The sequence below is a fragment of the Meleagris gallopavo genome, chromosome 1, assembly GCF_905368555.1.
Source record: "Meleagris gallopavo chromosome 1, MGAL_WU_HG_1.1, whole genome shotgun sequence".
Taxonomy (NCBI): domain Eukaryota; kingdom Metazoa; phylum Chordata; class Aves; order Galliformes; family Phasianidae; genus Meleagris; species Meleagris gallopavo.
In genome coordinates this window covers 99,193,387-99,216,922 of record NC_139404.1, presented here as the reverse complement: position 1 = coordinate 99,216,922, position 23,536 = coordinate 99,193,387, and the positions used below count along the sequence as shown (strand labels likewise).

Here is a 23,536-nt window from a genome sequence, read left to right as displayed (position 1 = left end):
CACTCATAACAATCTGCACCAGCGGAGGTGACCCACTGTGACCGCTGATGAAACACAGAACCCACTGCTGTGTTCAGATTCAGTTTCCTCTCTATAAATACTCAGCAAGCAATGATGAATGAGTCTCATTTTTTTTTTTTTTTTCACACAGAGGAATTCAACACACTTTTGCTTCATATGCACTCCCATGTCAGACGCCATTTTGTCAGACTGCCTCTCTGCTGCCACCTGTCACACAGCAACAAAACATTAACGGAATATTGATGGGAAGATTCAACCTCAACCATACCAACAACATCCACCTCTGATGCTATGGACAAACGTAATAAAACAGGAATAAATATTTTCAGAGCAGCCCTTGCAAAATATACAAAATCATTAATACGTAAGTAACTAAACATCCTAATTTTCAATTGTTTTTCTTAAAACAGTAAAAAAACAAAAACAAAAAGAGAGAGAGAGGAAAAAAGACTATTGGGGATAACTACTGGGAATAGTTGACCTTTTTTTTTTTTTTTTTTTTTTCTTGAGAAACTGATGTACCAGTCTGGTCTGATAGCAGTGGCTACAACTCTTAGTGAGTTCTCAAAGTATTCATCAGAGATTTTTGATGAAATTTTACTCTTCCTGTACTTCATCCTTGATAATAATTGTTCAAAATGTGTGCCCTGTCCGATGACATGAATAAGGTGTGATTGTGAAGGAAAATGTATTTTTTTTCTGCTAAATTAGAGATTATGAAAGTCCAGTAAAGAAACATGATCAGATTTTTGAGTTAAATATATGATGGGAATTCTATACGTATCATTTAAAAATGTGCCATATATTTATATCAACTGAAAAAAGTTGCGCAAATGTAAATTTTCCTTTTTTTTTTTTTTTTTCTTTCAATCTTGAAATCCCAAGATGTGTGGTGCTGTTGACATGCTCACAAGACAGGATGCCCTCCAGAGAGACTGGACAGGCTCGAACAGTGGGCCCAGAAGAACCTCATGAGGTTCAACAAATCCAAGTGCAAGATCTTGCACCTGGATCAAGGCATCAATACTAGCTGTGGGATGAAAGGATTGAGCACAGCCCTGCAGAATAAGACTTGGGGGTACTGGTGGATGGGAAGCTGGACATGAGCCAGCAATGTGCCCTCACAGCCCAGAAAGCCAACTGTATCCTGGGCTGCACCCAAAGAAGCACGGCCAGCAGGTCAAGGGAGGTAGATGATCTTGCCCCTCTGCTCTGCGCTGGTGAGGCCTCACCTGGACTACTGCATCCAGATGTGAAGTACTCAGTTCAGAAGAGAAATGGACTATTGGAGTGCATCCAAAGGAGGGACACAAAATTGATCTAAGAGATGGAAAACCACCCCTACAAGAACAAACCAACAGAACAGTAGCTGTTCAGCTTGGAGAAGATCTGACAGTGGACTTTCAGTATCAAAAGGAGAGCTAGAGAAAAGAAGGGGACAGACTCCTTAGCAGGGTCTGTGGTGATAGGACAAGGGGAAATGGTTTTAAACTTGAAGAGGGGAGATTCAGATTGGATAAAAGGAAAAAGTCTTTTATAGGGAGGGTGGTGAGGCACTGGCACATGTTGCCCAGAGATGTGGAAGAAGCCCTTTTCCTGGAGATATTCAAGGCCAGGCTGGAAAAGACTCCAAACAACTTAATCTAGCTGTGTACCTATTCATTGCTGGAGAGCTGGACTAGATGTTCTTTAAAGGTCCCTACCAACTCTAAGGTCTATGATTCTATGATTCTAGTTTCAAACTCCTTTACCAAAACAGAAAGCACAGCTGTGTATTCTTTGCTGTTCAGAGCCCTGTGTTTAGCCAATGTATCAAAAAGCATATAGTTATTTGCCATTACTTGAGTCAGCACTGCACAGTGCTGCCCTCCCCATGCCCTGCTTTCAGTTGACACTGTTAACAGCACACTGACCGTTTGGCTGTTGCTAAGTGATGGACACGTGCCCAGAATATCTCTGCAGGGAAGAGTTGCCACCTTTAAATCGTGGGAATTGGGTGGGCCACATTGCAAGCTGTGCTGGATCACATATGGCCTGCACATTGGACATGCCTTGCTTAAAGTATATTCCAATCTCCTAATTTAACCTCAGGATGCTAAAACATTGAAAAACAGAATGTCTTAGGTGGTAAGGGACTTTAAAATCATTAAGCTCCAAACTCCCCGCTGTGGGCAGGGCTGTCACTCACCAGCTCAGGCTACAGAGAGCCCCATCTAACTTGGCCTCAAACACTTCCAGAGATGAGGTGTTCACCAATTTTCTGGAAAACCTGTTCCAACTCATCACCAGCCTCTGAGTAAAGAACATCTATGTTCTTAAAAGAATCCTTTGATCTTGTATTGAAGAAATTATGTATAATGGCTCAATTACACTCTTCTCAAAGAAACCTGTAACTAATACTTCTATGTCTATTCTTAGTAAAGCTTATAACGATTCTGGCTTATTCTTAAGTTTGCTTCCCACAATCACCTTACTGTGAATAAAAATTCTCCATCGTACTGAGTTTTCTAATTACAGGTCACTGCTTTTTTAAGTGATACTGACATTTTCTTAATGAAGCAACTCTACTTTTCCTTCATTCCTTATTCCTCGACGGTTTCCTACTGTAGAAGAAAATAATTCACTAGCCATTTATAGTTCTTCTAGTCTACCTCATTCTAAGATGTGCAATTCATTTGGTCATTTGTCTTGTGAGAGGAATCTCTCAGCTTATCAGAAAAAATATGAAAAGATATTCAGATATCCAGCAGCGTATATGTCTCAGTATATCCCTTAGTATTCTGCAATTTGTTTTGTAACAATTCAAAAATTTGTCCCACAGGTTCTGCTGATAAATTACTCTGTTCTAATAGACACAGCAACCTCCAGCTCTCTTTCAAGACATACTTAAAATTAAGACATTTTTACATCCAGCTGACACTCAGTTTTGACTTCATATATTTAACATGGACAGATATCTCCATGACTCAGTCAACTTGACACTGTAACTACTACTTCTAGGTATGTTCCATATTTCAGAGTTTACCAAGATTTTTCTCTCACAGCAACACTAATTTTGTTTTTACCCTTTTTTCATTATCTTTTCTCTTACTTGTTTGTTTCAAAATGCCACAGCTTAGAAAACTGTTTCCTTTTATTCTCAATTCTTCTTCTGGTCAGTGTATTTTTCTACATCACTCATTTTCTTCCCAACATTACCAACCATTTGAATTTCTCCCCAGTTCCAAACTGCAATTACTACTTTACTTCTTTCATGATATACTCAATGAGTCACTTCTTCAGTTCTGGCAGGAAAAATTCCAGATAATTAAGTAAAATCTTTTGTAATATATGAAAATCTCTAAAGCATAAATTTCTGCTCTTTATTCCTGCTGTGCTTCTGTGTATCTTTCTTCCTGTAGTTTAGCTAGCCTTACAGTTGATGAGTATAAAAATAAAGCAGTGTTGCATTTTAATTCTGACAGCATTGGAGGTATTTGCTAAGACAAATTAAAGGGGAACTTCCTTTAGAACTGTCATATAATTACAAAGTCAACAACTTCTGCTTACCCACTAATCATAGAAAATTGTATTTGATGGCTGCATAATTTGTTCATATTTGCAAATATTTGCTCTTGTCTTCAGTGCTGTTTAAAGAATATTTAAAGATGTCTGCTCAATTCTTCTGGATTTAAACATATGCATAATGTAAATAAAACATACTATATGCCAATGGGTTATGTATCTGCCAATTTAATTTACATTACATTAATTCCTCTGTTGAATGCAGTTTCCTATAGTTTAATCTCTTTCAGCAGATGCACACAATCTTTATAACAGTGTGAAAGAAGGGTCAAAACTGCATACTATGCCAAAAAAGTTGAATCTTAAGTAGTTTAGTCTATTTTGGTCAGGACTCACATAGATTGCTACAGATTTGCAGTTGTTCGATCTGACACATTTACAAACATAAAATGAAGTGCTTGTAAAAACCCGTTGCATGCTTACCCAGGGGGACAATGTTTCAAAGGCAAACCAACCAACCAACCAAAGAAAAAAATTGTTCCAGTCATTTTGCATAGGTGCAGAATGAAGGGAGAGAATGAGCTCTCAGGAGGAGCTCACATGGAGGGGATGGAGAGAAGGGAAAGGAATGGAGTAGACAGGGAACAAAAACATGAGGAAGGTGTAGTTAACCAAACTTACCTTACCTTTTTGGAAATTTATAGTAGAATTTGGTGCCAGTCAGCCTAGAGAGTGAAGTTTATTTTCTTTTACTTTGCCCTGTATCTTTATTCAGTTTGTGGCTGGCTCCCAAGAAGAAATTATCCTAATTATTTTTCTCTGGTTAAAAATGTCAGCATGTACAAAGATATTAACCTCCTTGATTTATTGTCTTGTTTTTACCCTGTTTACAGGAGGTCCAAAGTATTCTTCCTAGCAGAGTTGCTATTCTTTTTTCCTTTTCAAAAGAGAAGAGCTAACTCTGAAAATAGGGACCATAGACACAGTACACAAATGCATACATAATTCTTTGCGCTTATGTATTTAAGTGTAAAAAAATATGTCACAATAAAACCTAGCACTGCTGTTATTGTCTTAGCGTCTCCAAAAGGAGACAGGAAATTAAGATGAGCTCCTTTTTTTTAATGAGTTAACTGCTCAACTGTTCATCCATATTTTGCTCCAACTCATTCCCTCCCTCCCTCTACCTTTATGTAAGTTTTATAACTCGGATGCAGGCAACAAGCAATCTAAAATGTCGCAAGGAGACAGCAAGGTCTCAACTTCAGAAAAAGGTTATCTGCATTTAATGTCACTGAGATGGGTGAATCTTTTTAGGACTACATATGAAATTAAATTTCTGGAAGCCGAAAGCCTCAGGCTTTTCTACTACACTTAGATTATATTATTAGACTAATTAAACATGCAGAAATGAAATAAAGATATAGCAGAAGTTACCTCTTAATTTCCATCTCCTGCATCTTTAAAATATGCATATGTAAAAATGTAAAAACTCATACAAAAAGGGAAGAAGGTTGGGCTTTGAATTTTCAAACTGTTGCACTCCGACTTGGTAGAGAGAGGACAGTGATGAAGAGATAATGCTTATGATGGGCCATGACAGTTACCAGTGAATGATTTCACAGACGCATGCAAATTAGTTTCCAAAAAGAAGTGAAAAGTCACTTTTGTTAGCCTTTCTACAGTTCATCAGTGCTATAAGAATTAAGAAACTGAAAACTGAATACCTCAAAACCTGGTAGCATAGGTCTTAAGTATACTTTAGATTACTGGATTGTAAAAAATGATTTACTATAAAGCAAGAACAGGCCAGAAGGGTTCTGAAGGAGAAAAGCTTTTATTTTAGTAAGTCTTCTAAAAAAAAAAAATCAGACTTAAGTGTACCTTCTATAAAAAGCTTCAGTCCACACAGATTTTTTTTCTAAATGAAAACTACATATCCATGTCAATACATTGAAGAGATTGTATTTTTCTTTAAAATAATTTTAACTGTAACAAGTGTTTATACCCAGTAGCTTGACTGAGAAATACACACGGTAGGATCTTAGCAGGACTGCTTTCATCATATTCATCATCATTAAAAACTAAAGGGCACAGGCTATGATATAAAGTGAAAGGCTGCTGAAAGGGCAACCACTTTGTTAATGGGTACAGTATGGTCTCACTCAGTACAGACTGCCACTACTCACTTCCAAAAATAACTCATCATTTTGCATCTTTTTGAAAAGAAGAAGGACATGAATACAATAAAACTAAATTCTTATGATACTTAAATTATTATATTCCAACTAATAACTTGTAGAATTAACTATAAAACAGACGTATACCAACTGGCATTTTCTTGTGTACATCTGCCAAATAAGCACGAACAGGAAAAGCCTGCAGGATCTCAGGTGTCTAGCATCTAAGACAGAAACTCCTCATTACAGTTAGATCAGAGAAGAGGCTGACAGCATGAGTAAATGGTGAAAAATTGAAGATACATGAAATAGATTATCTGTGGTTTCTAAATATGGCACCAAAAGAGCAACCGTATTTGGCACTAACAGGGAGAATCTAAAGCCTTGTCCTTATAATGAATAGATTCATTAGTACAAATCCATTCCATCCTAGGGAAGGCACATACTTCAGGAAAATCATGACTAAGTTTCTCACAGTTCTTCTCTCCATTGCTGATAACAGGAGCTGAGATACAGAAGTCTATAGTCAAGCAAACAAACCTTGCCGTGTTTAGAATTGCTTAAATTTCTTGTATATTGCTTTAAACAAATAAAAAGTACATTGGCTGAAAATATCTATCACCAGAGAAAGTAGCTGAGAGACAAAAACCTTTCTCACTACACTTTCTTCTGACTTAGACTTATAAAGATAGCTGGTAAATTCTCTGTTCTAACAGTCCAAATGCTTTTCCCTTTCTTAATTGGTATCTATTACCAGTTTTTGACTATCTGTGGTAGGCTCTAATAAACTGTTAAAGAAATGCATTTTTTCAAGCTGTGTAAAACTTGGGCCTTGAATATGAGTTGCTAATTTAGGAAGCATGCTAACATCCTTTCTTGTCATGAGATCTGCACAAACACAGCCTTTCAGAAGTAAAAGAGATTATCTGACTGACAGGTACTAAATTATATCCTCCAACAATCTATTTTGCCAGGGAGTCATTCAATAATTAAGAAAAAAGAAAAGAGAAAGTCATAATGTATTTTAAATAAACATTTAGCCTAATTTTTCTTGCTACTATGGGAAAAAAAAAGTCCCATCAGAAATTAAATTATTTGAAGTTGATGCATTATTTAGTATTACAGGTTTTCTCACACACCGTTTCTTATTTGAGCTCATCTCATTTACAGAACTTCTCCCAATCCATCAACATAAGTGCGCTGAACAAGAAATAAACCGTAACAATAAAGAAAGAAAAATGTTCAATTCTTGAGATACAGGAATCAATTCAATTTCAGTTCATTTTTTCCTAGTAACAACTCCAAACACTATGAAAATTATCATAACAAAAAAAAACCATCAACAGGTCAACTGCAAAGATAACTGACTTATAATTCCACAGCTTGCAACACTCTTTAAAATGCAGTGCTTGCTTTGTTTTAGAAGTACAGCTTCTATTTCTATCTGCTAGCAACATTTATTGTCAAGTATCAGAAAACTCTTTTAAATGCTGCTTTTTCAAAGCTTGATGAAGGCTTTGCCAACTTTTACTTCATGGACCTGTATGTAGCCAGTACTATGGCATAAAAAACCCAGAGAGACTGTAGCCGCTGTCATTTGTAAACTCATTTGCATTTCTTTTTAAAAGATAGCAATCCATTTTTAGACCAAATGTCTCTGAATTATAAAGTAAATGCATTTGGAGCCAAAATCCGAAAGCATTCATGCTTATCTTTTTTAAATACAGGGAAAGCTACTCCAAAACCAAATTGGCCAGTAAAGTAGAGGAAATTATTAAGTAAATTCTTAAAGAGTAGTTTTGGGGGATTTTGTACAATAATTCTGGGACAATCTGCAAACCCAGATCAATACTTTATGGTAATATCACACATTACCTTCTTTGGAGAAAAAAAAAAAAAAAAAAGCATTCATACTGAACAGGAAAACATTATCTTTTAGCATCAAATACAATTACCATATTCTAATTATTTATATAATAACACAGAAAAATAGTTCTAGCTTGCCTGTTTGCAGAAAGTCATCAACCATACTGCAAGTCAATGAAAGATGAATGAAGTCAGTTTAAAAAAAAAAAAAAAAAAGGAAAATAATTATACAAAGATTTAGAATCAGAATTCCTTGAGATGGAAGAGACCCATTAAAGGTCATCTAGCCCAAATCCACTGCAATGAACATGGACACCTAGAGGTAGATCAGGTTGCTCAGAGCCCCATCCAGCCTGAGCTTGGATGTCAGCAGGGACTGAGCATCCACCACCTCTCTGAGAAACCTGTGCCAGTGCCTCATCACTTATTGTAAAAATCTTCTTCCTTATATTCAGTGTAACTCTTCCTTCTTTCAGTTTGAAGCCATTTCCTCTTGTTCTGTCAGCACAGATGCTGCTAAAGGATCAGTTCCTTCCTTTCCTCTAGCTCCCCTTTAGATACTGAAAGGGTGCTATCAGGTCACTTCAGAGCCTTCTCTTCTCCAGGTTGAACAGCCCCAGTTCTCTCAGCATGTTCTCAAAGGAAAGGTATTCCATCACTTGGATCATTTTTGTGGCCATCTCTGCTCCCAGATAACTTTTTCTTAAGCATTTCTTACTTTCCTCTTGATCTTAGAAATCTTTATTTGTCTTAATTTGAAATTACGGAGGCAAAAATGGGACTATAGGTGGTATATACAAATCGTAATGATTCAGATGCCTTTAAGTATTATTAGCAACTTTTCTATACCAATTGTTCCATAAAATAAGCTCTAGCTTGAGTTACCAAGAAGTCAAGATACTCCAAATAGCCTGCAATATTTTTCCAGCACCTTAAATTTTAATAAATGAAAAATATAACTAATACATATTTTAAAGGCCTTTCAACAGGAAGTGCATGTTGCATGAAATCTGACAGTGAAATCAACAGAACAACACAAGGCACAAGAATTTTTCCATTGGAATCTATGGAATTTTCAATGAGTTTCATTCCCAATCTCACATTTTCCATTATGTTGTCTTCAGTTCCTGGTTTATACAGGTCTTTAAGCTTCAACAGAGCCTAGACAGACTGCCTCTCCTTTACGTCTTCAAATTACAACAGAAATGAACATACAATCATGCTGCTTTTGAGTACAAGTCAGAAAGACTAGTTAAAACTGTTAAGCATTATTTGCATCAAAATATGCATTCCTTTCAGACATCAAGGGGAAGGCTGAGTTTAGACTTAGTGTTAAAGAACTAGAGCTTGAGTATACTTCAACAAGCAGGGATACTACCTACTTAGTACAGCACAACACCCTCCAATTTAAAGAAGAAAAAAGGAAAAAAATAAAAATTATTACTTTCTTATTCCTAAAAATAAATTTTGCATTTTACTTGATTAAATGACACACAAATAAAAGTGTCTTAGAGCTCAAAAGAACATTTTGATAGAGGAATAAATGAATCTCAACAATTCTTTACGCATAGTGATGATGAGCAGTTTGTAAGTAATCATTTCTCCTTTCACCTATGCTGCCATCTATTCTCAACAGGCTTTTTGGCTTTGGTCCTGGTCCAAATTTAAGACAACTTTTTAGAAACCTGGGTAGAATCCATTTTCTTCAGGAAAATCTCTGACAGGGATTTATAGAAGCCATAGATTTCAGTAAGAACAGGAATGTGTGCCTACTATTCCTTCTATTTATGGACTCTCTAGACTGTTCTTAAACCTCTTACACTTTGTTCAGGTGAAGAAACTTCCATTCACCTAGTACTTATCTGTAGGTACTGGAAAATGGAAAAAGAAGGATAAGCAGAAAGCCTCTGATGGTCTTCCTTCCATAGAGAGGTGTGCCCCTAGAAACTCACACAAATAGCCCCAATTTTCATGACTAATCGCATCTCTAATTGATTAAGTAGCTCCCAGCATTAACCACTGCCTCATGCATACCAAGAAAATCAATCTTCGTTTCCCAGGTACAGCTGAAATAAAGACTGGAGTCAAACTCTGCAATCGATAGACTTTTTTTACCCTAAAATCCAGTGGCTTAATTTACAAGGAACTATGGCCTTCTAAAATAGACACTTTAAAAGAAAAGGTTTGGATGTCTACTCCAAGTACTTCAGATTAAAAAAACAAAAAATGCTTCCAAGCGTTTCAGACATGGTGCTGGAAATTACCTTTTTTTTCTGACAATCTGACCAACAGAAAGCACTGATATGAAATGGTTTGTATCACTTCTAAACCTTTGTCAGACTTTCTCCTATGGTTCTACTTCTACTTTGCAAATTAAAGCAAAAAGCCATTCAGCCAAATCCTTCATCTTTGGACTCAATTGTATAAAGTTTAGAAATACATAAAATGCAAGCTGGTATTTCTTAGAGATCCTGCAACTTGCTACACAAATATGGAAAACATTATAATTCCCACACTTCATCCAGCCCCCTAAAGTTCAAGTAAATCTTCAACCATTTACAAAACGTTTCTGCACTGCATAAATAACTCTGGTTTCATTTCTTGTATGCTGGATTAGCAGCAATGTGCCTTGTGGCAAAGAAGGATAAAAGCATCCTGGGCTGCATGAGGAAACGCACTGCCAGTTGGTCCAGAGAGGTGATCCTTCCCCCTCTTCTCAACACTGGTGAGGCAACAACTGGAGTGTTGGCTCAAGTTCAAGAGCAACATAGGCATACAGGAAAGGGCTCAGCAAGGGACCATGAGAACGATTGAAGGAATCAAGCATTTCTCCTACGAGGTAAGGCTGGGACTGTTGAGCTTAAGAGAACAGAAGCCTCAGGTCAATCTTCTCAAATCTCTTCTCAACAAAGTCCTGAAGGAAGGATATGAAGAAGATGGAGCCAAGCATTTCTGAGTGGTTTCAATGAAGGGACAGGAGACAATGGGCACAAATACTAAGAAACACTTTTTCACTATGAAGTAGAACAGAGCACTGAAGCAGATTGCATAGAGAAGGTTTTCTCCTACTGCAGAAATTTTCAAAAGCTGTCTGCAGACAGCTTGGTTCTGGGAAACCTGTTCTAAATGGACCTGGTACTTAGGTAACAAATGGAACGTGTAAAAATGTTACGAAGTCCTTAGTTTTTCAGTAAGAAAGTATTCTGAAAATGAAAGCAAGATCAATCTTTCATTGGAACAGTAAACAATGTATGATGTATAGTCTGCTCTTCCAAACCAGTTTCAAAATATATTCACTGAATATCAGTTTCAAATCCTGTTTCTTCAGCTCTAAGTGAACTGTTCTATCAATGTTCTTTCTAGGGAATAAATTCTTAATAAACAATTCCAACTATTAATTAAATAATTCATCTAAATAAAAGAGTCTAAACAATGCCAATAAATACATAGATCTACAACTAAAATACGAGTGAGAGTCAGGAACGCAGATTTAGAAGATTTGTGTCATCTTAAAAGGCTGGGAATAAAGATGCTGTGACACCTTTCATGCCTCCTCTTAGTAGAAAGAGCACTGACAGGACTCCCTCACAACCTGATACAAGCAAAGACTTGTCAGATCCCTCCTGAGCACAGAAGAAATTCAGATATGAGAATAATGAAAATAGCAGGTTTATTCATAGGAACACAGAGTTGGAAGGGACCTTTAAGGGTCATCTGGTCCAACCCCCCTGCAATGAACAGGGACATGTACAGCGAGGCTGCTCAGAGCCTTGCCCAGTCTGACCTTGGATGTCTCCAGGGATGAGACATCCACTACCTCTCTGGCACAACCTGTGCCAGTGACTTGCCTCTTTTACTGTAAACAATATTTTTAATTGTCCTGCTTCAAACTGGAGTGATTAGATGTAGGACTGATTGATGGAGAATCCTGAAAAGCACCACTTACAGGACTTGCTGCTTCTTTTCTTTGCTCCCTATTGCCCTTTCAGTTTTTTTCCTTTTGCCATTCTCATCTTTCCAGATAAACAATCTATCCCCAGTTTGTTTTAATGCATAGCACCTGGTTTTGCTACATTCATGTCCAATTTCTGACACAGTCACGCAGCTAATTCTGACACACTCTCAGCTTAACATGGTATCACCAATTAGGTTGTCTAGACACTGTTTTCTCTGAAAGGTTCTTCTCCTGCAAAGGGTTCCAAGAATCTCCTTCAGTTTTCTCTGAAGTCTGTCACAATTCCTCTTCAGTCACCTGAGAAATTCTGCAGTTCCTAAAGGCACAATTTGTAACTTGTCAGCTTCTCACAGCTACTTGCCACACATAGCAATTTCTCATGCCATCAGTTTCCTACCTGTTCTATTAGCTTAACTTCAGATTACAGAATCATAGGATATCCTGAGCTGGAAGTGACCCAGGAGGATCACTGATTCCAACTCCTGATGCAAGTAATCAGCAGCCTAGTAGTCTGCCTGAAGCCTTAGCACAACTGTGCATAGGATTCGTCCTGGCTTAAGTAGACAACAGAACAACATTTTTTTTTTAACAAAGGTGCAAACGTGTTTGAGTTACACACTAACACGTCTCATTTCTCAGACACAAAGAGCATTTCTCTGATTGAATTCACACAAGCTAAGGACAAAATCATTTTATTTTCATTACTGATTCTTCCTATATTGAAGACATCAGGCATATCAAACATTATGATAACTTATTTAATAAGCTAGAACTTTAGCGAAATAGGACCCTTGATGTCCTACTCTGCAAGGATTCTGATTCTAGATAAGCACACAAAAAAGGTGCCAAAAGCTACCAGGGCTTTAATTTCTCTGTATAACTCTAATTCAGGCTACAGTATTAAAGGAACATTTTTAAGAAACCCAGCAAGTCAGCAAACAGCTGTCCCCATAATCCAACACAAGGTCTCACAGCTCTTGATAAAATAGAGTTTAAATGCTATTAGATACATTCCAGGTAATCAGTTCCTGGTCAGCCATCCTGGTTAAGCCAACAATTCTATTGTATAAATTCTGATAAAATATGCCAGCTCTAATTCTCTTCATTTGCACAAAACCAAAACCACTTCAACATTAACCACCTGTATTTCTTGTCAGTGACTGCAGATTCACTCTTCATTGGTGTTCCAAAAAATCATAAAACTGAAGTTACTAATTGCTCATCCTAAAACTGTATATAAAAAAAAAATTAAGTTCTTTTTTTCTCCACTAGGAAAAAGCCAGTTACCTTTACAGGATTCTTCTGTAGAAGGGATTGAAGAAGTGAGCCTAGTAAACCTTGACTAAAACCTAACAAAACAAAGTGTGTGCGTGTGCACACCTAAGTTTAATTTCCAGAGTAATTTTGCAAGAAACAAAACACCAACTTCAGTATTTATTTTATCAGGTAGACAAAGGTTAAAATTGAGAAACTCTGATAAGGTACAATTGGACCTTTCAGCATGTTATTTGTATTAGAAAAAGATCAGAAGCCAGTCTGAGAATACACATCACCTTATGGATGCAGTCCAAAAGGCAGCATGAGAAGAAAAGTGAGCAATAGCACTTAATACACCTTGAAAATAGTGTTAAGTTGATCAGCAATTATATTTTACCTACTCAGTAATAGTATTTTCCATCTTAAAATGATAATAATAAAAAAGAATTCCTATGTAACTATTTGTACATGAACAACATTCAGAACTGTAAATATTTTAAATCTGCAAATTTGTTTTAGCTATCTTAGTTATACTACTAATCACTTTTTCTCAGCTATATCATTTCATGCCTTCCCTTGTGTACTACAAGAAAGTTGTCCCATTTTGGCTAGTTGTTGACTGTTCCCAAGCGTGTATGCACATGTACACAGAGCTTTGCGGCTCATGTAGTAAATTCCACACCTGACAGATCTTAGCAAAAAAAAAATAGCTCTAGATCCCAGAAAGGTTGAGGCTCCAGGGAGACCTCACTGCAGCCTTCTAGTACTTGAAGAGAGCTTTATAAACATGAAGGGGAATGATTTTTTACATGGTCTGACAGAGATAGGACAAAGGGGAACAACTTTAAACTAAAAAAGAAGAAATTTAGAATTAGAAATTAGGAAAAAATTCTTTCTTCAGAGGACAGTGAGGCGCTGGCACAGCTGCCCATAGAAGTTGTGGTGCCCCATCCCTGGAGACACTCAAGGTCCTGGGCAGCTGAGCTGGTGGCGGGCAGCCCTGCCCACAGCAGAGAGATTGGAACTCGATGATCTTTAAGGCACATTCCAGCCTAAGCCATTCTATGATATTTCAAAATACAATGGTTAAAACTTCAGCACTCTGAGATGACTGTATAGTTCTGAAAGAAGTAAGGCCCAGTTATATTGCATTTACTGAGAACTAACCTGTTTACAAACTTGAAGGGATTTTGTTTGGCTTACAAGCTTTCAATGGATTAGAAACTACCTGGAAAGAGCAGACTTTTAACATTCCCTCTAATTGTATTTATTACAAATACGAGAAGATAACTATTTACAATCCTCTACACACCGTTCAAAATTTTACGATTTTTCTATTTCTGAAACTGAAGACGTTTTATTTTTATAATTAAAATTTTGCAATAATACATAATTGTTTTATTTGCACAAGACAAAGATAGAAGAATTGGAAGAAATTTAAAGAGAACAATGTGATCAACAGTTTATAATGCAACGCATTTGCATTTCATCAAAAGTATTTTTATTTACATGTGTAGAAAAAACGATACATGCCTAAAAAATTATCTTCTATGCAATGCAAGTGTAAGTTAATTAATTACTTGTTTTTAGAATTCTTTTCTGTCTCATTCTTTCCAGTACTACATGTATCAATGAACACCAAGAAATATCCAGGATACCTCTGTAAATGTAGACAGGAACTACATTTGACAAACTTGGGCTCTTGAATTTCTCAAATACGAGAAAATCCAGGTTCAGAAGATAATCAAACCTACAGTCAGCTATCACGCTATTCTGTCCTTGCCTTCAGTTGTGCACGGCAACTTAAGAAGAAACAAAAGGATGATTAAGATAGCTTAATTGGAAAACAAAACATTTAAAAAGGGCAGTATAGATGGCTATGGGTCAGTAGTCTCACCTGACTCTTTCCATATAGCTGTATTTACCAGCAAATAAGAATAGAATGATTACATAGGTAAATAGCAAGTATGAAAAACATTACCACAGGGAGAAACGAAGTCCAAGTACACCTACAGGTATCAACTCAAAAGCAAGAAAGAAGGTGTATTCAGCAAAACTACAAGCTACATTTCAATCTACTCTGATTTTATAGCATCTGTGAATTTAACATACCATGATAATTCAAAAATGCTATTTTTTTTTGGTTTTAGTTTGTTTGTTTGTTCAACCAACATTAAATCACACAACTATTCCAGGTAGCATTATGTCAGTATCACAAATGGAAGAGAAGGAAAGGGCATTTAGTAATTGCCCACATAATCATAACTGCAAAGGATAGCTTAACAAATCAATTCCTTTATTTTCTCATTTATCCCTCAAAACCAATACTGCAATGTCTTTCAAGTGCAAAAAAAAAAAAAATGTAGTTTTAAATTTGCCATTGGATAAACAAGTTACCATTTAAGTTACCATTTAATAAACAAGTTATTATTTAAGGACCTTCACCATCTCGGTTTAGGTTTTGCTCCACTTCCCTCTTTTTTCCTTCTGTATTGTCAGTAATGAACTTTCTCTCAGAAGTGAAGGGGATTCACTCTATTCTTCTGCCATAAAATCAACATATAATATGAATGAACTACAGCAGACAGATTAGCTGATTTAAGTTAGCCCATATGTTGTTCATAACCTGGTGATAATCTGCTAAATGACGATAAAATTTACTATTTTTGCTAATCATTCATCACAGCCACAGACATTAAATATTGCTCCTAGATTTATCTTTATTCGAAAAGAAACTCAACGAAGAATAAAACAGAAACATAAAACTCAGTCACAGCCTTTGCATCTCTGTACTTCACTTGGCTTAACAATACGTTTGTAATTATAATCAGTCAACGACACTCATGATTATAGTACTAGCAAAAAAAAAACAAACAAAAACATACACAAAAAAAAAACAAAAAACAGTGCCAGGTAGTTAGTCTGTGCTTACATAACAAAAATCTCTAATAAAAACCAAAGAAGGTAAAGATTCTTCTTTTTCCTTTCAAAAAATAAGACTTGATTCCTCTACTGTTCTCTACATATTTTCCTTGACTCCTTCATTTTACTTGAATATACTTTGTTAATCTGCCCATGCTTGCCAGCCAAAGCACTTTCAAATATCTTTCTATGCCATACATGAATTTTTGAAACTTTCTTGTCACATCTTGTGTGGTTTTAGCATTATAAAAACAAGCTGCATCTTAAGAGAAGCACTGTAATTTAAGATTTGTGTATAAAAGAACTGCTGCTATTTTCAGTCAAACACGTAAGAGCTGGTTCTGTCTTATAAAACCTAATTTTAATAAAGAAACTTAGAAAAAAACTTTAAACATAAATTTAAGTGTAAGATACTATAGAAAACATAAGAAGAACTTTTTTCCCCATTCAGTGGACAATAGTATCTTGCAGTTATTTTTGGCCTTCAGAAGGATACTTCCATCATTTTTTAAATCTGCCACTTATTCTTGTACATTAGTAACAGATATAATAGTTCTTACTGTGTGTCCTTGCTTACTTTGCTAATTTGGGAATTATTTGCTGATATGGTTAGATAACTGGAAAAAAAAAAAAACAACTCTCTAAACTCTACCATCTTGAACTCCCAAGTTCCTCAACCATCTTCACAACCATTATTAAGCAGCATCATTATGGGTCTTTCAGAATAGTTTAGGCACGTGCATGGGTTGAAGAAGGAAGGTAAGGCAGGAATTATGTGATCTAGAGAGAGAGGGATAAAACAGATCACTTGTTTGGAGTCCTTTCTAGGTATTTTTTACTTTAAAGACATGAGAATTTTTCAGAAGTATTGCAAAAAGTTAGCAGTACACAATATGTATCGACTATGAAAATTAAGTATTCACAAGAAGGTTAAAAGGGGCCATGGGATACAAATTTAACTGAAATATTTAACCAAATATTTTAAAACATTTAAGCTACAAAGCAATGAGGTTCCTTTTCATATGAACTTCTCTATCCATCACAGTGTAGCCAGAGATGACTACACAGTATATGAATTTAGGCAACTTAGGAAGATCAAAGTTCTGCTGTAGTGACTCAAAAATCTTCTTCACCATGTTTTCTGAAGACCACTTACTCCACTAATGATTACATGAAATAGGAGACTAGACTGCAAAGCAGTACTTGTGCTACAAGAATCATAAATTCTTCTGAAGTAGGAAAATGCCATACATATTTCAACAAATGCCTTTCAGTAAAAACCACATTGTCCTGACGATCATAGATATGACTCAGTAACTATACTGAACCAATTATTTTAAAACAACAATTTGGCCTTAGGCAAGTTCAGTTGATCAGCAATCATAAAGGAAAAAAAAAAAAAAAAAAGCATATTCATATTGCCTTAAGAACACAAAAATCTGAGAAATGAAAAAAATGATGAACTTTACAACATTTCACAAGCTCTTTCAGAGACTTAAAAATATAGTAGAGGAACAAGACAAGGAAAAGGGAAGCAAGCTTCTGTTATAGAAATTGTACTGATTGATCATTTTCAATAAACATTGAAATTATTTTTCTACTTTTCATTCTTAAGAGTTTCATCTCCCTACTAATATATCCAATACAGAAACTGCTTAGTAATTCAGATGATGCAAAAAAAAAAAAAATGGACAGTAATCCTATTTAGAGTATATTAGAGTATGCTGTACCATATTTTCAAATGTGCAGATTCTTATTTTAGAAACACTGATTTAGTTTTAATAGTTATTGTCACTTTGCTTTAGAAAAGCAATTTTTGTTTTGATTAAAAACAAACAAACAAGAACTGTCCACATGCACATAAAGTGTAATAGTTACAAATCATAAACTACTTTCAAATCTTACTAGTAGAACTACTAATAGGGAGATAGGAAACGATTCGCTTACCAAACTCTTCCAAAGATAATACAATGCAGATTTGGTAAGAAGAACTAAGTAAAACCAAACTATAAGCTTGCCTATAGAACAATTATAACCGTAGACAATGGCCTTTAAAATATAAAAACTGCATTCTCTAAAACGATGAGGAAAAAAACTCACAAACCTATCAACCAGAGCTCAAAGATGCACAACAGCTCTCCTCAGAATGAAAGTATGTCAAAAATAACTGGAATGAAATCATACCTCCTATACACAACTTCAGAAGTTGCTACCCCCACCAGCTCAGCTGCCCAGGGTCCCATCCAACCTGGCCTTGAGCGCCTCCAGGGATGGGGCACCACAGCTTCTCGAGGCAGCTGTGCCAGTGCCCCATCACTCTCTGAGTAAAGAATTCCTTCCTAACATGTAGCTAAATCTACACTTTTAGTTTAAGCAAGTGGAATGGTCATTCCCACTCGTACTTGTAAGCTCTCTTCAAATACCAGAAGACCACAATGAAGTCTCCCTAAAGCCTGCCCCAAGCTAAACAAGCCCAACTCTCTCATCCTTTCTTCACAGGAGAGTTGCTCCAGATCTCTGATCAGCTTCACAGTCCTTCCCTGAACCCACTACCACAGCCTCTGCATCCTTTCTGTACCAGGTATGCCAGGCCTGGGTTGAGGCCTCACAAGGGCAGAGCAGAGGGGGACAATCCCCGCCCTGTCCCTGCTGGCCACTCCTCTTTCAATGCAGCCCAGGATACTGCTGGGCCACAAGCACATACTGCTGGTTTGTGCTCAGCTTTCCATCCGCCAGAATTCCCTACGTCCTTCACCACAGGGCTGTTCTAATCAAGTTTTTCTCCCAGTCTGTATTCATATCTGTCACTGCCTCAACTTAAGTGCACTTGGCCTTGGTAAACCTCATTAAGTTTTCATACGCCCACTTTTTGAGTCTGTCCAGGTCCCTCTGAATGGCAACCCTTCATTCTACTATACCAGCTGCATTGCTACTAATGAGAGAACTCCAGTAAGGATAGCTGATACATAATTGTAAAATGCAATTTTACATAATTGTAAAATGAAAAATAGTATCAACTATTGTACAGTGGCAGATACAGTGAACAGTTGCATGGTTTTTCCCAAAATTGCATATATGCTCCAGAATTGTAATGGTTGATAGAAAACAGGGAACAGTGACCTTATCACTGAAAACACTTCCTGTGCACTCTTTCACTAAACTAAACATAATCATAACTGAAGAGGATTGTAAAGTAATAACAGGGTAGACTGTATAGGTTTAAGTGAAGATTCTCATTTCTCAAATTTGTCTTGAGAAATGACAATTAAATGGACTCATACTAAATAGGATGTTGTGTTGTATGCATCTTAAATGCTTCACACTGCCCCAGTGTCATGAGGGAAACACTTCTATTTGGGCATTTTTCCTTCATATATTAGGAGATAATCTACAGAGAACTAACATTAAACGACCCACATCTGCACTCCTGACAATTTTTTTTTACAGCAGTATCTTTGCTTAAAACAACAGAAGTGGGAAGAAGTGGTTGAAGAATCACCTAAAAACAACTTCAATTCATGGAGATACATTCTGGACCACAAAGTGCATTTTGTTTATGACACTCCTGAAGGAGCCTGACTTCTCAGCAGCACTTAGAAGATTTCTCTTGGACCCATCAGACAGACATCAGATCTGTTACAATCTGTGCAAAACATCTGTTCTTGAAAGTAACCTTGGATGTCTGGAACAACCACTGGGGAAAATTATCAAGAGCTACAAGCCAAGGGTATGCTGTTTCAATAGGACCTTCCGAATTACAGCCAAAATTTGCAGAAGCACCATCTGTTTCAATGTGATTTTTGTTAGTTCATTTGCTCCCCCCAGCCTTAATGTTTTGTTGACCTGTGACACTGCAATATGAATGTGGATTTGCAACCTACGCGCCACATGTATTTTATTTTTTATTTTTTTTGTCTTTTTGCATTATAGGAAGGAGCAATGACAAATCGAACAGGAAACACATAAAAAGAGAGTTACAATACAGTACACAAGGATTTTTTTCATTGTTCAAATCCCATTAATGACATTCACACAAACAAATCCCTGTTGTTATTCCTCAAAAATTAATGTTAAAGCATTTATTTATAAACTTACATGTCCTTATCAAGAAATTAACAATTTCTAGACATTACCAACATCTCTTCGGAGCCTCTGAAAATATAAGACGTGGAAGCCTAAAGTCATTGTTTGGCTGGAAGTCTAGTTAAACCAAGTTAAATCCCTGAGAGAAAAATTCATCTTTCAGGTGAAACATACTTTTTTCATACTACAGTAAAAATCACAGTACAGATAAAGCTGTACTGTTAAGTCAGTAATCTGGAAAAGCTTTTTCATTCTTCCAAAAGTAAAACAAAAAAAAATATATATATTACCGCTCAAATTAGATGACCTGTTTTGGAAGAAAACTGCTTTGATGAATACATGTAAGAATCTGCACAGGAGCAAAGAAAATGGCATGCTATGAAATTGGTCTTAAGATCTATAAAAAGAACTCTCTTAAAAAGCTACTTATGCACGATTAGTAGAACTAGTACAGGCATCTTGTTCTAAGCATACGGTGTCAGGGTCAAGGAAAAGAGGGGAAAAAAAGGATAAAAAAAAATATATATTTTAGAAATCAGTGAATTTCCACAATTTCACAAAGGAAAAAGAAGTGGCTAAGGAACAACACAGGAAAATAGATGATGGGGGGGGGGGGGGAAGAATTAAATAGCTACAGGATTTGAGTACTGAGACACAGCAAAACTCCTACTGAAAACAACTGAAACTACTGAAAACAATATTTGTTCTGTCGGGAAATAATTCATGTTGTTTTCCCACTTCCAGTGGTTTCCGACAGTTGAAATTGTTTTATCACACTAATAAGTAAAAATTGAATTTGTATGTAGAAAAAAAGAAATATCTCAATTATTGACCTTCAGATTAAGTATTTCAGGAACAGACAATTTAATGCTGTTCTACTTAAATGAGACTTCTGTGGTTTGATTTTCTGTGTGAATTTTACCATCTATCCCCAGCCAGACATTCTTATTTTCAAGCAGTCCATTAATTTTGTAACAATTTGTGCTGGGTTTAGGTTGGGATAGAGTTAATAGAGTGATATATTTTGGACTTGAGATGAATATAGCTGCTGATATGATATCAACATTTCATCTATCGCTAAGCAGTGCTTACAAAGGTCCTTTGCATTTCTTATGCTGCACTGTTAGCAAGTGAGCTGAGAGGACACGTCCTGGACAGCTGACCTCAACTGACCCAGATGTCTGACACCATATGACCTTGCACTCAGCAATAAAAATATGAAGCAAGTCTGCCAGGGCTGCTAATGCTTGAGCACGGGTTCAACACTGCTTATCTGGTGGTGAAAAACTGAGTTTTACAGTACTTATTTGTTGATTTTTTTACCCTTTGTTTTACTGATCGTGTTGTGTTTTTTTTTTTCTTTTTTCATTTCCTTTTTAAAAAATATATATATATATATGTGTGTGATATATATGTTTGCTTCATAAACTCTCTTTATCTCAACCCACAAGTTTTCTAACTGTTGCCATTCTGATTCTCTTCCTCAATCCTGGGGAGGGAGAGAAAGAGAGTGGGCCTTAGTTGACTGCCGGGATTAAACCACATTTTTTTCTTAATAAAACTGTAGTTTTTATAGCATTGTAAGATACGTAAGTCATATCAATTTTTCTAAATAACATATTGTAATAAAACATCGTATTTTAAGATATGCAAGTTATCTTATGGTCACAGAAAAATCAGGCTACTTGCATGCAGAAGGCAAACTTCAATATTCTAAAAATCTGAAGTCAAACGGAGACAAAAAGAAGGATAATCATCTCCAGCCTACAGACGAGGAAGAAAGCTACAAAGAGATTGTTATACTGACACGTCTTCCATGTAGTCTAACAACCTTATTACTGAACCGATTTGACATTTAAAATGCGTTGTTTAGAAAGAATTTCTATAATATTCAGTTTCAATAACAAAGTATTCATTCGAACTCATTAAACAGAGGTTAATATTGGACTGGGCTCACCTCACTTGGACTTAACTATTTTTGGTCAGAGCCCATGCTGGCATTTTATGTATATTAACTGTCTGCATGTTTCAGGCCAAAGAATGCTTCCAATTTTCTGAATGTTCCACAAGGAACACATCTGAACAAAACTGCAAGCTTATCTCAGTGTCAAGTTTTCATAGTTGGTCTATATAAGTGAAACTCTATGCAGATGTTTTTCAAAATTAGACAAGTCTTCAGTTCAATCAGATATCCATGTATACAGTATTTGCAAAAATTTTCAGAAGCTTATTTCAAAAAAAAAAAAACTTGATTATTTTTAATAAGCTTAGAAAAGAAAAAAATACAAAAGCTATTTTTATTATTGCATAGTGACTATATAAAATCTTAATTAGCCTTAGGACAAGTAAAAAAAAAGTTTACTTTATTCAACGGGATTAAACTGAAATCTCAGCCCTAAAAACACTTTATGCACGTCAGTAGATCGTGCAGAACAATGCATCTTCAACATACTTAGGAGAAGGGAGATCCTAAGATTAAAAAGAGTCACTAAAACAATTGGTCAAGCAATTAACAGTAAATAAATATCTTTTCAGCTGAAAAATATGCAAATGTATTGAAAAAAATGTGAGAATAGATATATTGAAAGTGTGTGTATATATATATATATACTTTATATATATATATACTTTATATATATATATACTTTATATATATATATAGTGTGTATATATATATAGTGTATATAGTGTATATAGTATACTATATACTATACTATATACTATATACTATATAGTGTATATAGTATACTAGATAGATAGATAGATAGATATCCTCTGTGTAAATCAGAAGTTGTTTAATATTTCAGAACATGTGGTAAACAAACGGGAAACCTAAAATTATGTAAATTCAATGGGAACCTTTTTCCACACATTTTATAATAGATGATCAACTTAATATTCCTCCTACAAACAAGAGCACTTGACTGCATATTTTTATTTATTGCATACAAACTGTACACCTTGATCTAAAAGTAACAGAATATTTTCAGGGTTTTGTTTTTAGAAGGAAGTTAGAACCCATTTTGATATCTAGATTTTTACCTAACCACTCAGCTGTTATAAGCTTGCTACTGTAAACAACTAGGAGCTTAAGTCACTGTTTAATTCCTTACACAATCCATTCATTGGCCAACGACAAGGTAATGGTCAGGATGAATACCAGAAATATCTCCTTATCATTTCTATAACTAACGCCAGCCAGGCAAAGTACTCTACCAGCTTGTTTTCTAGCAGTCAGCCAGAATGAACCTAACTCTTTTAAACAGTAGATTTGTCATACTGGAGCTATCAAGAGATAAAAGGGGAAAAGGAAAATTCGAGATGACAAGAAAAAACTAAGCTAAGCAGTTACAAATATAATTGTTTCCAAGACCAATAGGCTATATCTATACAATCCAAGTGAACAGCCTAGCGTACTGAAGATGATCCTGTCTTATCTGCTTTAAGAGCCACGTAAAAAATCTTAGGAAACAAGAAATTTTAATAGAGACAATAGTGGGATTAATTACTTTTGTCCTTCGTAGGAAAACTTTGTTTTCCAAGTAAAATAAGCCAGTTCACAAAGTGATTCCCATCTTGCTTTTATCCATCACACAATGATACATAAATTATATCACTGTATCACCTCAATCACCTCACTGAATTCCAATATAGTGGTTTTATTAGTTCTTATACTCTTTTTATAATCTAAAGCAGCAGTGAAAAGAGCCCACAAATGAAAAGGCTGAGGAAAAATCAAATCACTTTC

At 35.8% G+C, this 23,536-nt stretch overlaps 1 protein-coding gene across 1 annotated transcript in view; it reads right to left on the bottom strand.

Annotated features, from left to right (window-relative positions):
- Window positions 1-23,536, bottom strand: part of NCAM2 (neural cell adhesion molecule 2) — a 260,302-nt gene that overhangs the window by 172,189 nt on the left and 64,577 nt on the right. The gene's annotated exons all lie outside the window — the stretch shown is intronic.